This window comes from Lygodium microphyllum, chromosome 12 (assembly GCF_053477565.2).
Source record: "Lygodium microphyllum isolate KBCC chromosome 12, Lygodium_microphyllum_v1.1.10, whole genome shotgun sequence".
Classification (NCBI taxonomy): Eukaryota; Viridiplantae; Streptophyta; class Polypodiopsida; order Schizaeales; family Lygodiaceae; genus Lygodium; species Lygodium microphyllum.
In genome coordinates this window covers 124,468,458-124,483,227 of record NC_141146.1, presented here as the reverse complement: position 1 = coordinate 124,483,227, position 14,770 = coordinate 124,468,458, and positions in this window count along the sequence as shown.

Sequence of the window (14,770 nt, the reverse complement as noted above, 5' to 3'; positions counted from 1 at the left end):
AGTTGCAGAGATAGAATTGAGCTTGAGGGGGAATGTTGAGATGGCAAGCTCAACACGTGCGGACATTGATGATGGACCACCTGGCTAGATGAGTCCGCACGTCTACACTTAGCACATTGGTGGTCATTATGATACTCACATGGCCACTGACTTATCACTTATTATATTTAGTTTGTTACACCTACCTACAGCTGGCAAAGATATAATGCCAATCAATTAGTGTAGTTGGTTATGCATTGTTTGACTTAGAAGGCCACTTTCCTTTATGTTGTATCTTATCTATACTTTGTGTACATTGTATAGTGTGTGGAAGAAGAAGAAAAAACTAGCAAGAAAATGTTTTGGCCTCCATCTCTCTTCTTGTGTTCTTGACTTTGCATTGACTTCAGAGGACTAAACCAGGTTACGGTCAAGAACAAGTACCCCATACCCCAGGATAGATGAACTTTTAGATCACCTACATGGACCCAAGGTTTTTTCCAAGATATACTATCAAATTTGAATCAAGGAACAAGATATCCCAAAGACTGTCTTCAGCACTAGGTATGGTCATTATGAATTTTTGGTCATGCCATTCGGATTGACTAATTTCCCTGCCACATTTAACTATCTAATGCAAGACATCTTTTGACCATATCTAGATGATTTTGTGCTAGTATTCTTTGATGACATACTAATGTACTCCAAATCAATAGAGTATCATGAAGGTCACTTAAAGATCGCCCTAGTAACACTCCGTGAAAATCAGCTCTATGACAAGATGAGTAAATGCATATTTCTCACTGACAAGATTGAATATATTGGATATATTGTTTCCGCTAATGGAATCTCAATAGACCCTACCAAATTAAAAGATATCCTAGAATGGCCAATACCTAAGACACTAAAAGAAATCTGAGGATTTTTGGGATTGGCAGGATGGTACCGAATCTTCATTAAAGATTATTCCCTCATTGCTGCACCCTTGACAAATCTTTTGAAGAAAAATATAGTAATCATTTGAATAATTGAGCATAAAGAAAGCTTTGATAATCTTAAAGAATCTATAGCCACTGCACATGTACTAAAAATCCTGACTTCAGTCAACCATTTGAAGTGATCACTAATGCAAGTGGACTTGCAATCGGTGGGATGCTAGTACAAGAAGGAAGACCAGTGGCCTATACTTCCAGGAAATTGAAACCCTATGCCACTCACGACCTTGAGTTACTCACAGTAATCCATGCCTTGAAATTATGGAGACACTATTTATTGGGAAGGAAATTCACTTTAGTGAGACAGATCATAAAAGTCGTAAGTGGACCTTCACCCAAGCTAACCTAAACATGAGGCAAAGAAGATGGATAGAGATACTACAAGAGTTTGATTTTGAAATCAAATATCGTCCAGGGAAGGACAACATTGTTGCAGAGGCCTTAAGTAAAAAATCCTTTCTTAACACCATTGTCGAAGTTCGAAGCTTAAAAACCATATATCCATATCTGATAACCCTGTACTTGAGCTTGTATGCCAAGCTATTTCTCACGATAAAGAATATGAAGGACTCATGACTAAGGTACTTCAAGGAGGAAGCTCTGACAAAGAAAGGTCTAAGATTAAGGATTATCGTGCTAGCAATGGTTGTCTATATTATCATGATTGCCTTTGTGTCCCAAAAGGACCAAAAGTGAAGGCCAAGATCTTATGGGAAGCACATGATAGCCCCATTGCATGACATCCGGGGTATGCCAAGACACTCAACATAGTTTGTAAGAGCTATCACTGACCAGGATTGAAAAGGGATGTATTAAAGAATGTAATTCAATGCTTGACTTGTCAAAGAGTCAAGGCAGAAATGATCAAGATGCCTGGAGAGTTACAACCCTTGGACATTCCACAAATAAAATGGGAGTCAATAAGTATGGACTTTGTTGTCGGATTACCTACTGTTGGTCTAGTGGATATAATTCCATCATGGTAGTGGTTGATAGATTGACAAAAATTGCACACTTGATCCCAGTGAAAACTTATCAAAGAAGTATTTAGGTTACATGGATTGCCAAAGAGCACAATTAGTGATGACAGAGACTCCAGGTTCACCTCTAAGTTTTGGACTTGCCTATTCCAAGCAATCAGAACACAGCTATGCTTCAGTACTACTTATCATCCTCAAATTGATGGCCAAGCTGAGAGGGTGAACCAAACCATTGAAGATATTCTAAGATCTTATTATGGCAAAGAACTGAGATGGTGGATTGAACATCTACCTTTGGTGGAGTTTGCCTATAACACTGCTTTTCAACAAACAATCAAGATGTCGCCATTTCAAGCCTTGTATGGGCAAGAATGTCGTACACCTCTAAACTTCTCAGATCCCACTCTCAAGGTCGAGGCTTCTAAGGTTATGCTTGAAGAGATGGACCAATAAATCCAATTGATCCGACATGACATTGAAGCTGCTCAAGATTGATAAAAGTCCTATGCAGATCTTGAAAGATCCATAAGAACATTCAAGGAAGGTGACATGGTGTTTCTAAGGCTAAGGCCCGAAAAGAGCTCATTATCCTTGGGGAAATGCAAAAAGCTTAGTCCAAGGTACTGTGGACCATATGAAGTAATCAAAGTGATGGGAAGGAAAGCCTACAATCTTAAATTGCCACCCCATCTCAAGATTCACAATGTATTTCATGTAAGCCTATTGAAACCTTATGTACTAAACCCCTATCATGTGCTTAATGATGAACAAATAGTCATGCTTACCCAAGGAGTTCTAGAAATGCAACCCAAGAAGATTCTAGATACAAGGGAGAAACCTCTAAGAAGCCAAATTCTAAGAGAACACCTAGTACAATGGAAGGATTATCCTGAAGAGGATGCTACTTGGATCGATGAGGCAACCCTTATGAAAGAATACCCCTAGTTTCTCTCGACATTAGGACATCATGATTTCTCTAAGGAGTGAAGAATGTAATGTCCCCATTACTTAGTTTATTTTAATAAATAATGTGCATATACATTCCAAAAATTGATTTATGTTGAAAACAAAATGGTAAAGATTGCAAATTTTTAAAACTAGCTCTAACTATGAAGATAATTGATGAGGTATTATATGCGAGTTCATGGAAGGAAGGCTTGGGAAACCCTCCCAAGACAAGCTTAGTAAAAATATGTTTGTAGTATAAAACAAGAAAAAGAACTAGCCTAGTGGATAGTCATTTGGCAGTTAAGTGCACTTGGGTGACGACACTACCAGGAGGATGGGTGACCTCCTGGGAAGCTTTTCCTACAAGCTAGTGGGAGCTTCTCACATGCAACCAATGGCGCCAACAAAGCCTTTGTAGCCATTGCCAAGTATGCCAAGTTCTATGTCTTGGTTGCCACCTTAGTCGTGAGCCTTGGAGTGACGCCCACCCATGACACCCACCTAATGATGCGATGCATCTCCATGCTACGTTTCAAAAACAAAGCCCCTTCTCTAATGTCATCGAGCAAGCGTTTTCTCTTTATCATCGATGATGTCATAAAAAACACTAAAAGCAAGCGTTATCTCTTTACCCCCCCTCCCCCCCTAGAGTACTATATAGACAGGGATAGAGTGTTACGTCAAAAGGACAACCCATATAGAAGTCTCTCTATTGTTGACGCGATGAATCTCGATTGCAATCAGCTGAGCCGCTCTCTCTCTCCACACCTACGCGGAAGCATTGCTCAAATCCATCAAGCTTCTTTCATGGCTCCCAAGAGATGCCGAGATGCTGAGGGAGGTCATGCTTTGAGAGCTCCCCAATGCGAGGAAGTAGTCATTGTGTTGAGGGAACTCAACATGAAGTTGAAGCCCAATCAAAAGTTACCTCCAAATCCATTCAGCTCGAAGGACCGATTATTCCACAATAAACCGAGGTTGCGGTCATAACCCTAATCAGGATGGATAGCTGAATGGAGATAATCAAGTTTAGTTCATAAGAAAATGATTACTTTTAAGCTATTAACTCTACAACTTCCTGATTTTCTATTTTATGTTATTACTTTTTTGCATCTTACGAAAAAATGAGGGATAAGTTAGTAATGTTAGAAAAGCCCATAGGATAAGTCTATTACATAGATTAAGATTATGTAATATTTCCATGCAATTAAAAGTTAATTGGTCAATTAATAAGTTAGTAAGATTATTAACTAAAAACTAACTAACATTAATAATTAACTATTCTTATTTAATTAAAAATATATATTTAAAAATGAGAGTCATAATCCGATATTTTTCTCGGATTGACAAGGACCGTAGCCACCCTTCATGGAAGTTACAACGTGAATGAGAGTTATGAGCCATATTAATCATTAGTATTAATGTGTATAGTATGGATGATCCAAAAATATTAGATTTTGAACAAAACTAGAATATTTTAGATATTTTAGATATTATCCTCAAAAGATATAGAGATTTTTAGAACACGATATCATTTTTTTAAAAAGACAAGTGATGTTTTAGCTAGTTTTAGAGATTTTATAAAAAGAAAAAAAAAAGAGTGGCAAAATTGCACGCGCCGCGATTGCAATCTACAGGCAATAAACAACACTTTGAATAGGGAGAAAAAGAAGGAGTGATTTGAAATATTTCTAAACAAGTGTCTTGGAGTTCTACCCCCCTTTCAGAGCCAATGAACCCATCAAATTTATGATTTGAGCATCAGATCACCGATTTTTCCAAGATCCCCTCCACAAAGAGCTCTTTTTCTCAGCCAACCACCATAGCCCCTCTTCTCTAATTCATTATAAATATGAGGCATGGGAAGGCACAAGGAAGAATAAGGAGACCCCGAGAGGTTGCTAGAGAGAGGTGGAAGGATACCTCTTCAAGAGATTGTGAGAAGGAGCTTGAGAGAGAGAAAGAGAGAGAGAGAGAGAGAGAGAGAGAGAGAGAGAGAGAGAGAGAGAGAGAGAGAGAGAGAGGAGATATCCCAAGAGGCTGCAAGGGAGAGTTAGCTCAATTCCCCCTATCTCGATCTTCGACTAAGCCACCTTCTCTTATGCTCTTACATCTCAAAATCCATTCCTCATTCTTATCTCTCGAATCTATTTGTGAATGATGGCCCCCAAGGAAAGAATGTCGCGTGCGGATAGCAATACTACAACCAACAACGAAGCTTCGGGTGAAGGCATTAGTGTCAATCCAATTGCGATACCAGTCGTAAGTGATATATTTTCAAATTGATAGATGCTTGCTTTGATTCTCGCATAAGATACATTAGGCCCCATACTATGATGCACGAGAATAGGTCATCAAAAAGGATAAATTTCATCTCCCATATTCAAAAGATGGAGTTTGCAAAGTGCATGTATCAAGGGAAGTTAATTGCACTTAGTTGCGTATGGCTTATTCGTTGATAGAGCAATTATAAGAAAGAATCGGTTAGGGGTTATGAATGGCTTAATCATAAAAAGAATGACATTAAGAATTGTGCATACAAGTATTAAGTAAATTCTGCATAGAATCACTCTTTGATCCCAAAGGTGAGAGAAAATATGCGATGGAATTGTTATCGCATATATACTTGTATTGTTTGGGAAAAATACAATTAGTTTTGTTGGTTGATTGGACAACACCCTAAATGCTTTTACAATCAACCAATTGTTGAATTGTGGTTTGGATTATTATTCCAAGTGCTTGTGATAGTTGGAAACTTCATGGCAAGGGTCTGTGATGACAAGTTGCCATGGCGATAAAGCATTAGGGCCAAAAAATGTTAAAAATGGCACTTTTGTTAATCCATGGATTAAGGAAAGGGCCAAAGAGATTTTTCCATGTGGACAAAAATATGGTATTCTTATCTCCTTTGCTTTTGAGATAGTTGAGTTCATTTTGTGGTTCTCCCTCCTATTTAGCCAAAATCTTCAAACCGTGGCAAGTTTTGGTAGTCCCAATGGCCCCTATTAACTAATAAAAGCTGACAAAACCTTTGACAAAGACATGACAAAGGTAAGTTAATTAGGACCATTTTGAGAATCGGGAGAATTTTTAAAGTTCTTGGCACTTGTAGTATTTTTAATATGTCTCCTCTTTCTTGGGAAGAGCCAAAGGATCAAGAGTTGGTGGTAGTTCCCTAAAGGATGTTGCACTTGGGCATTACATATCGAGGATTAATCCCAATATTCTGTTGGTTTTGCATGTCACTTTCTCAAAGGAGGCCTCATAACCAATTGTTTGTGTTAAAGCACTTATAAGGCTTCTTGGATACTCAGGTTTGCAATACAATGTGCACAAAGTTATGTTTTGGAAAAGACAATAGCCATCCAAATATTTGGTTATGGTATCGGCTTCTCTGCCTCTAGGGCTAGATACTTCCTTGCATACTCATCTTATGTTTTAGCAACAAACAAAACAAATATCAAATCCATAGTTGGATACAAGAGAAGAAATTTTTTACGTTATAAAGGACAAATTCCCAAGGAGGAAGAGGATGTAAAGGCTCTTAAAAGCTAGCCATGTATGTAACATTTTGAAAATAGTATCGGTATTTTAGATTCCATTGTATTTATTGTGTTCTTTGAAGTTGTCTTCAAAAAAACCAATTGAATAACTCTTGAAGGGCATTGGTTTTTGTTGCTCCTCCTCCATGTCTAGTGCTCCGAAAGAAACACATGCATACTGAGGAGTGAGATTTCTCCATACCTTGGCTACTGTAAGTTGCTAGGTGTCCTTGCTCTTCCACAAAATAAGGCCCATGAATAAGAAGAATATACTGTGACAACCCAACAAGAAATAATCAGTTTAAATCATTAAACCTTGTTTTCAAAATAGAAAGGTTCAAATTTATGTCCATCTTACCAGGTAGAAAGTAATATCCTTTTCTCCCCAAGCTTCCTTGATTTCTTGAACAAGATTCACAATTGAACGTTTGTACTCTTCCGAATAGTTAGATGTTATCTTTTGTTCCGTGAGCATATTTAAAAATATGTCAAGATTTCTCCAAACCTCCATTCGTAGGAATGCAATTTGTGGTGTGCTAGCCACATTTGTTGTGATTGCACACAACTCTCTCCAACACTCCCACAATGCGTTCATTTGTTTATCAATATGATTTCTTAGAAATCATCTAGCTTTTACACCCCCCATAGAGACATCTGCTAAGACCTCTCTTGTTTTCCCTGAGGCTTTTGGATCCTTTCTCAGGTGAACTTGACCTCCATGAAAACCCATTTTTGATAGTAAAGCCTCACATTTATCAATATAGTCATCTGACAAAGATACTGGTTTTATTGAATATGCATAGTCAAGATGCAAACTAAGCAACTTATCAATTATTCTAATCTCTGCATTTAATGTACAAATATGAATGTTCCTTAGAGAGATTGAGAGAATAGGATTCCATAAGCCATCCACATTTTTGAACTTACTCAAATCTATAAAGTTTCGAATCGGGGCTCTTCTTGCTAGTCGCAAAGTACTCCATTCTTTGGATCCCAAACTCTCCATGCAATAAATACAAGGATATTTTGCATTGGCCCCATTACTTACTCCAAGCATACATTTGATAGTTTTTAAGTCAGCACTCATATGATTGAAACTACCAACACCATCGACTATCAACATTTCGCCTTCACTTTGGGACTTTATAATATCAGGAATACATGTATGAGAGAATAACCATTTCAAGATTTCATGACTTTTAGTTGGTACTTGGGCCGCACCAATCCACCAAAGCTCCATCTCGGATTGTATCTTAAATTGTTGTTCAGGCTCCCTGTTGATACTGTAATCCAATGCCCTATTCATGATATGTATGCTAACTCTTTCCATCTTTTGTCCCTTTTGAATCTGTGCTTCATCCAATTTTAGTGCAAACTTCAAAATACCACAACTTTCTTGAATAGTAAATTTATACATATGGACCATTGAAATCTGGACTCTTTTAAGATCAATCCAAATTTATGGATCCTTCTATATGAATATACTCCCCAAAAACATATGGAATCCTACGATTCATAGATGTCCTAGCAATTGAAACTACAAGAGGCTAAGGCAAACCAAATGCACTTATTCTATGACATTTAAGATTTGTAAACCACAATTTAGAGAGAGCACGGTAACCTCTATGACTGATACCCATACTGTCACATGTCTCTACTATTTCATCCGGTTTAACTATTTCTTTTAAATCTTTCACTAACTCTTTCGGAGTTTGGCTTCTCGAGTCTACATTTTCAGGCGATTTAAGAACCCTTATAGTGTCCTTTGTCATGGTCTCTTTAATAAGCTTAATCCTCTCATTGTTCTCTCGAATATTAATAAGTGAAATATTAGAGACACATCTCTTTGCAAGATTTAGTCTCCTTTTCTTCACTCGACTACACAAGTCCATTATATTTTAAGTGGTCTTTTTCTTTGTCTAAACCCTATTGGAGTTTCTTTTAAGTGTAGTAATTTTTCTTGCAATGACTGATTAGAGTTTTCTAGATTATCAACCTTGTCCGTTAGCTTAGAAATAGTTTTTTGTGCCAATGTTAATGCTTCCTTCATTTCGTGCATTTTTTTTGTAAATGTAAAAGATGCAGAATATAACCTCATGCAATAGCCAAGCATCCCATCACAACCATCTTCAATATACCTTATGAAGTTGTGAATATTGTAAAAAGGAGAATGCTTACCTGTAGAAGGGTCCAGAGGATAAATATTTCCATCCATCCATAAGTCTACATGCTTCTTTCCTTGTAATCGCAACCTGTTAGCTTCATCATTGTCCAACAATGCTCAATGGTGTATACTCCTCCAAGATGAATAGACATGATCTAACTGAATAGTAAGTTTATATTTGTGTGGTAGGGCTGTGCTTGTATTGCTAGAAGAGGTATTGGTAAATATTTTGGTAGGGAATCCTAAACAGGACAACAATATCACAAAGAAGGAAATAAAAACCGCAAGAAAGAGAGGTGCAGAAAATGAACGTCGAGGAACACAAATGAGTGACGTCTTTTGGTGCGAAAATTCAAAAATACAAGATTTTGCAATTTTCAAGAGAATAAGACTGAAAAGGTGACACTTAACGTCCATTAAAGATTGAAGATATTTAATACCTGACCTCTTAAATAAATCATATATTCTCTCATTAATCATGTCCAGGTAGCCAAATTTGGATGGTTTTTCTTTTCTAAACCTCTTCTAATTAACAACTTAATCATTTTCTTGTGAGTGCCATTTTAAAATATTTTTTTCCCTAATGAGAATGTTTTCTTAGAAAATGATATCAGGGATGATTGCCTTGATTGTGTTTGATTCTTAATTAGATTAATTAAGAAATGATATTTTACACGTGTGGATCATCTCCAAGGTCATGCCACATTTCAACCCGAGAGGGCATTGCTCGATTCACAGGCTACAGATCGAGTGGTGAAAAGGCCAACCATGGAAGTTGTGTCTCACTCCTAGGTTGCCTGGGTTCAGTGGAGCTCTGGACGCCCCTTGCCTAGTCCAAAACAGAGTTGAAGACTACCGCGAGTCCAATGTCTAGGGTGTTGGAAGATCCTATTCTAGATAATGGATGGAAATGATGGTGCCATGTGATTTGGAACGGGTACTTTTGTTGGATAGAAGGGAATATATAATTTCTCATGTATGGGTACGAGACAAAGTTTAACTTAAAGATAAGTTAAGGAACTTGTTTGTCAAAAGGACTGCTTGCTCTATATTCGTGTTTGTGCCATAAATTATGCGAACGAACCATATTCCCAAAAAGGATAAATTAAAGAAGTTGTTTTTAAATATTGCACATAAATGTGATATAACCTAATTAGAAAACTAAAGCTAACAAGGGAAGCGGGTGGGCAGAATCTCGACAGGTTTGTCCTATGGTAGGGTGGTCCCAGAGAATTGGGATGCTTCTCACAAGGTTTTGCCATCATTCGACCTTTAGGTATTGTTAAGTTAGAACCACGATTCATGCCGTTTTAGGGGACAAGAATGGAACTATGCCCTATGGGCAGAGAGGTTGAGCAACGCATCCCTCTCCTTTCTCATTCTCTTTGAAGCAAGTGTGGCATGGGTTTGCTTTAGCTTGCGTATCCCTGTGTAAAGTTGGATGTCCAAGCCCAACGCTAAAATGTTGTTAGGAGACCTTGACCACTAGGGACTCAAGTTTTAGGTCGATCCTAGTGGGTTCAGCTGCGAATGTTCTGTTGCAAGGCAAACTCGAGAAAACCCTAGGAAACAAACCCCGTAACATTCCTTGGGAGTGCCGGGCAGTGTTGCTTAGACTCGCGTCTCTCGATGAACCGCTAAAAACGTGCTTGGAAAGCCAATAGGCGGGCACATTACAGTTGGTATTGGAGCAAAACTTTGTAATGATGCATGATTGATTAATGTATGGTCTGTAGGCATATCCTAAACAAAATAACCTAAGTGATATGGCTTTATTGTCAGGCACCTTTTGCACCCACGAATACTGACATGCAAGAGAAGAAATTCCTTCTCACAAGCAAGTTAAGGCACCTGATTTTGATGGAAAAGGAATAGACGTAGCAATGGAGGTAGACATATGGATTGAGTCGATGGACAATTATTTCTCTTCTTCTTCAGGAACTACTTTTGCCAATCAAGCAATGATAGACAAACTTAAGTTAGTTGGCTAGGCTCGGATATGGTGGAAGCAATGGTGCAAAGATCAAGGTATTTCTGAAGCCACTGTCACTTGGGCTCAGCTAAAAGATGTTGTACGTGGACGATACCTTTTGCCAACCTACCAGACTTCGAAGATGAATGAATTATTCATGCTCAAGTAGCTGGGATTACCCTTGGAAGCCTACTACTCAAATTTTGTGACCCTACTAAAATATGCCCCACCTATGGATATTGCGGAGCAAATATCCAAGTTTTGTCCATGGCTTGGACACTCCTCTAAACCACCGTCTTGAAGCAATGCATCCAACAAACTTGCAAGATGCATTACTTCAAGCAAAGCCAATCGTCCAAGAACTTAATTCGGGGAATTGTGACAAAGATGATCCCCAAGATCAGGGTAAGAGATGCCACACGTACGAAGAGATAGGGCACATCCATAGGAGATGTCCCTACCATCAATGCTACCATTGCAATGAGCTAGGACATGTCCAAGAAGCAGACTGCCCTGACTTAAGTCCAAAAGATATTGAGCCTCCAAAAAAATAAAGCTACACATACGTAGTCTATGGATATGTAGAGAAATCACATGAGGATGAAGACCTAGAACCTACTGCACCTCACCTCTTCACGATGATTAGCAATCCTAGAAATTTTATTGATATGTAGTACAACTTGTATTGGGCTAAAACCTTACTCATGTAACTACAATAAAATTTTCTATTGTAATCCAAACTTGGATATATCAAATACAATAAGTTATTAGTTTAAAAGAGTGTCGCAACGAATGCGTGATGGGTCTTACCCCACAGGTTCCAAAATGAAACCCCTAGTTTTTCTCAAGATGAGAATATCTCAATTTCTCTAAGGGGAGGAGGATGTAATATATCCATGCAATTAAAAGTTAGTTGGTTAATTAATAAGTTAGTAAGATTACTGACTAAAACCTGACTAAAGTAAAAACTAAATAATGTTAATAATTAGCTATTTTTATTTAATTAAAAATATATATTTTAAAAAACCGAGAGTCATAATCCGATATTTTTCTTGGATTGACAAGGATCATAGCCACCATTCACGGAAGTTAGAACGTGAACGAGAGTTATGAGCCATATTAATCACAAATATTGATGTGTATAGTGTGGATGGTCCAAAAATATTAGATTTTGGACAAAACTAGTATATTTTAGATATTTTAGATATGATCCTAAAAAGATATGGAGATTTTTAGAACTAGATGTCATTTAAAAAAAAGATAGGTGATGTTTTAGCTAGTTTTGGAGATTTTATAGAAAGAAAAAAAAGAGAGAGTGGTGAAATCGCGCGCACCGCGATCACAGTCTACAAGTAGTAAACAACACTTTCAACATGGAGAAAAAGAAGGAGTGATCTGAAAGATTTCTAAGCAAGTATCTTGGAGTTTTACCCCCCTTTCGAAGCCAATGGAACCATCCAATTTATGATTTGAGCATCAGATCACTGATTTTTCCAAGATCCCCTCCACAAATAGCTCTTTTTCTCAGCCACAGACCCTCTTCTCTAATTCATTATGAATATGAGGCATGGGGAGGTACAAGGAAGCACAAGGAGACCCCGAGAGGCTCCCAAAGAGAGGTAGAAGGATACCACTCCAAGAGATTGCGAGAAGGAGCTTGAGAGAGAGAGAGAGAGAGAGAGAGAGAGAGAGAGAGAGAGAGAGAGAGAGAGAGAGAGAGAGAGAGAGAGAGAGAGAGAGTTTACCTCGAGAGGCTGCAAGGGAGAGTTAGCTCAATTCCCCCTATCTCGATCTTTGACTAAGCCACTTCTCTTATGCTCTTCCATCTCAAAATCCATTCCTCATTCTTATCTCTCGAATCTATTTGTGAACAATGGCCCCTAATTAAAGAATGTCGCGTGTAGGATAGCAGCAACAACGAAGCTTCGGGTGAAGGCATTGCTATCAATCCAATTGCAGTACCGGTCGTAAGTAATATATTTCCAAATTGATAGATACTTGCTTTGATTCTCACACGAAATACATTAGGCCCCATACTATGATGCACGAGAATATGTCGTCAAAAAGGATAAATTTCATCTCATATATTCGAAAAATGGAGTTTGCGAAGTGCATGTATCAAGGGAAGTTCATTGCACTTAGTTGCGTATGGCTTATTTGTTGATAGAGAGATTACAAGGAAGAATCAGTCAGGGGTTATGAATGGCTTAATTGTAAAAAGAATGACATTAAGAATTGTGCATACAAGTATTAAGTAAATTCTGCATAGAATCACTCTTTGATCCCAAGGGTGAGAGCAAATATGCGATGGAATTGTTATCGCGTCTATTCTTGTATTATTTGGAAAAAATACAATTAGTTTTGTTGGTTGATTGAAAAACACCCTAAATGCTTTTACAATCAACCGATTGTTGCATTGTGGTTTGGATGATTATTCCAAGTGCTTGTGATGGTTGGAAAATTCATGGCAGGAGCCTGTGATGAGAAGTTGCCATGGGGATAAATGAATGTTTTCTTGGAAAATGATATTAGGGCTGATTGCCTTGATTGTGTCTGATTCTTAATTCCATTAATTAAGAAAGGGTATTTTGTGTGGGTGGATCATCTCCAAGGTCAGCTCTATTTCAACCTGAGAGGGTACTACTCGATTCACAGGCCGAAGGTCAAGTGGTAAAAAGGCCAACCATGGAAGCTGGGTCTCACTCCTAGGTCGCAGTTGAAGATTGCCATGAGCCCATCGTCTAGGGCGTTGGAAAATCCTTTCTAGATAATTGATGGAAATTATGGTGCCATGTGATTTGGACCGAGTACTTCTGTTGGATAGAAGGGAATATATAATTTCTCTTGTATGGGAAAGAGACAAAGATGAACTTGAAGATAAGTTAAGGAACTTGTTTGCCAAAAGGAGTGCTTGCTCTATATTCGTGTTTGTGCAGTAAATTAAGTGAACGAACCCTATTTTCGAAAAGGCTAAATTCAGGAAGATGTTTTTAAATATTGCACATAAATGTGATAGGACCTAATTAGAAGACTAAAGCTAACAAAGGAAGCGGGTGGGCAGAACCCCAACGGGTCTATCCTACGGCAAGGTGGTCCCAGAGAACTGGGAGGATTCTCACAAGGTTTTGCGGTCATTTGACCTTTAGGTATTGTTAAGTTAGAACCACGATTCATGTCGTTTTAGGGGACCAAAATGGGACTATGCCCTATGGGTAAAGAAATTGAGTGGCGCATCCCTCTCATTTCCCATTCTCTTTGAACCAAGTGCGACATGGGTCTGCTTTGGCTTGGGTATCCCTGCGTAAAGTAGGATGTCCATGACCTGATGCTAGAATGTTGTCAAGAGACCTTGACCACTAGGGACTCAAGTTTCAGGTTGATCCTAATGGGTTCGTTCCATTTTATGGGACCAAAATGGGACTACGCCCTATGGGCAAAGAAATTGAGTGGTGCATCCCTCTCATTTCCCATTCTCTTTGAACCAAGTGCGGCATGGGTCCGCTTCGGCTTGGGTATCCCTACGTAAAGTAGGATATCCATGACGTGATGCTAGAATGTTGTCAGGAGACCTTGACCACTAGGGGCTCAAGTTTCAGGTTGATCCTAATGGGTTCATTCCGTTGTGAGGCAGACTCCGAAAACCCTAGGCAATAAACCCCATGACATTCCTTAAGAGTGCTGGACAGTGTTGCTTAGACTTGGACCGCTAAAAATGTGCCTAGATAGCTAATGGGTGGGCACGTTATAGATTAGTTAGAATGTACTTAAACTTACAAAAACATATTAGTGTTATCAATTGCTTTTCAGGAAAGAACACAAGAATTGATGAGGGAGATAAATTCTATGTATCGCATACATTGATAAGTGTGTCAAAAATGTTTTGTGGTTATGACTACTTTTGGATTTGTGAATGATGAATTATGTCTCTTATGATTCCGTGCTTGTAATAGCCGGACGAGTTGTGATTGTGGTGGTTTGCGATGTTGGGGTCCCCAACCTAATGCTCCCTAACACGCAGTGGGGTGTGAAAAACTCATTTGCGGGCGGGGGTCCTATGCTCATGAGGGAGATAGGTGTTTTTTATTTTTGATCACTCGAGCACCTGAGAGGGCAAAGGGCCGAGTGATAAGTGCCCCTGCTATGTAGGACGGCTCCTGAGGCTCAGGGAAGCTTAGAGGGGCATTGAGCTA